Source organism: Myotis brandtii, unplaced genomic scaffold (assembly GCF_000412655.1).
Source record: "Myotis brandtii unplaced genomic scaffold, ASM41265v1 scaffold1392, whole genome shotgun sequence".
NCBI classification, from domain to species: domain Eukaryota; kingdom Metazoa; phylum Chordata; class Mammalia; order Chiroptera; family Vespertilionidae; genus Myotis; species Myotis brandtii.
Genome location: NW_005354974.1, coordinates 103,108 through 105,715, shown reverse-complemented (window position 1 = coordinate 105,715; position 2,608 = coordinate 103,108). Strand labels below are relative to the sequence as shown.

The 2,608-nt window shown below is 46.1% G+C and overlaps 1 protein-coding gene across 2 annotated transcripts in view; it reads left to right on the top strand.

Moving 5' to 3' along the window:
* Positions 1–2,608, top strand: part of CDK20 (cyclin-dependent kinase 20) — a 14,788-nt gene that overhangs the window by 3,998 nt on the left and 8,182 nt on the right. The gene's annotated exons all lie outside the window — the stretch shown is intronic.

The window sequence follows — 2,608 nt, the reverse complement described above, 5'->3', positions numbered from 1 at the left end:
TTGCCAGGGGGCTTGGCCAGCCTGCAAACAGCCATCAACCCCTCACCCAGGCTGGCCAGGCACCCCAGTGGGGACCCCCACCCTGAAGGGGGTGTGGCCAGCCTGAAAACACCCATCAGCCCCTCACCAGGCTGGCCAGACACCCCAGCGGGACCCCCACCCTGATCCGGGACACCCTTCAGGGCAAACCAGCTGGTCCCCACCCGTGCACCAGGCCTCTATCCTCTATAATAAAATGGTAATATGCAAATTGACCCTAACAGCAGAACAACTGGGAATGACTAGTCACTATGACACACACTGACCACCAGGGGGCAGATGCTCAATGCAGGAGCTGTCCCCTGGTGGTCAGTGCGCTCCCACAGGGGGAGCTCTGCTCAGCCACAAGCTAGACTGAAGACTGCCAGCAGAGTGGTGGTGGCGGGAGCCTTTCCCGCCTCCTCAGCAGCACTAAGGATGTCCGACTGCAGCTTAGGTCTGCTCCCTGCTGGTAAGTGGACATCCCCCGAGGGCTACCAGGCTGCCAGAGGGATGTCTGACTGCCAGCTTGGGCCCGATCCCCCCAGGGAGCGGGCCTAAGCCAGCAGGTGGACATCCTCCGAGGGGTCCCAGACTGCAAGAGGGCATAGGCTGGGCTGAGGGACTCCCCCGAGTGCACAAATTTTTGTGCATGGGGCCTCTGGTATTCATATAGTAAATAAGAGGAGGAGAGAGAGGAAAGCTATTATAAAGTAAGTGAAAATAAAGTCCAGAGATGAGCAGTCTATTGACATTACTGCTGAAGGACAAGAAGGTATTGGATGAGTCTTGGGCTCCTGAACTGATCACGGCACTGGGAACCAATCACATCAGTGGAGCCAGAGAGGAACAGATAAGCAAAGAAATTTCTGACTACAGGTAGCTAGAGGCTGAGTGCGGGAAGGCAGAGCCCTAATGCTGAAGTATTTCTGTGTTGACTCCTCTGCCATGACTTCTGTCTGGGGATTCAAATTCGCATCAGGGCATGAGGTTTGCTATTCACTCACATTCCTTCACGTTCACACAGACCACCTCTGTCAGAAAGAACCCCTGGACACTGGCTGTGCTGGCTGAAGAAAGGAGCCTGCCCACTGAAAACCTCTCCCCAGTTGTTAGCTGACACCTAAGCTAACTGAGCAGAGATTTTCAGAGACCACACATAAGAAAGAAAACAGACATTGCACAATTAGATTGGGAAATACACTAAACCAAAAAGCAAATGTACAACAACTAATCCTGAAGATGGAAGATAATCTGATTTCCAGAGTTGGCCAAAAATAGATTTGGGTTCTTATCTGGCCTCTACTACCATCAAACGAGGTGAATATCCTTCTGTGGACATCAAGACCTTCTTCTGAAATTATTAAAAGAGTGGAATTTCTGAAGACTTAGTAAATTATATGGCTCAAAACTCAAAGAATACAAAGAGGCCCAGTGAAAAGTCTGCCTCCCACCCTGTCCCCAATGCTTCTAGTCCTACCAGGTAACTACAATCATGAAAACTTGGTATCTTTACAAATCTTGGAATGTATGAATACACATTTATTTTTTTATATATGCTTTTTTAATTTATTTTTTATTTTTATATATTTTTATTGATTTCAGAGAGGAAGCGAGAGAGAGATAGAAACATTAATGATGAGAGAGAATCATTGATTGGCTGCCTCCTGTATGCCCCCCACTAGGGACCGAGCCTGCAACCCCAGACATATGCCCTTTCCAGAATCGAACCAGGGACCCTACAATCCCTAGGCCAATGCTCTATCCACTGAGCTAAACCAGCTAGGGCTACATATGCTTTTATTTATATTCTTTTCTCATTTTCTTGGACACAGCTAGTGACATGCTATGTTTTGCATCTTGCCCTTTTAACTTAATATAGTTTAGAAATCTTCCAATTACTGTACCTTAAGTTTCCTCATTCATTTTTAAAGCTGCTTAATATTTCATTTGCTAGGTGTATCACAATTTAGTCAGTCTCCTATTGATGGACATTTGTAATGTTTCCAATATTTTGCTATTCAGGCAATGCTTCACTTAATAATCTTGCACATGTCATTTCACATATGTGCTATATATCCATTGGGTGAATTTCTAGAAGTGGGCTTGCTGAGGCTAAGGGGATTACACTCCCACCAGCAATGTAGGAAAGCTCCTGTTTTCCCATAGCGTGGCAGGCTGTTAGATCTGCAATCTTTGGCCATCCGATAGGTGAAAAGTTATACATTATTTTGCATTTATCTTGTGTGTGAGATTGAGCATCTTTCCAGAAATTTAAGAGCTACTTCTGTTGTGTGTTTTTTTGGTCAACCTCCTTTGATGATATGCATTTCTTAAATTCATTCAAGTTGCAAATTCCTCTAAATGTTTCCTCATGAGAAGCCCTTATTCATAGGTTTTCTGAGTCAGAGTTTGTACTTTTTTTCTCTTTTTGTAGTTTGCACTTTTAAAAAGTTATCTCTGTATGTTGCCATTTGACCTTCCAGAAGGGAGGCCTCACTGAGGGTCCCTCTACCACTCAGCCCTGGCCCTCTCCCTTCACTTTCATTGCTGGGAGTCTCCTAACCCTCGCGGCCCCGCCCTGTCGGTC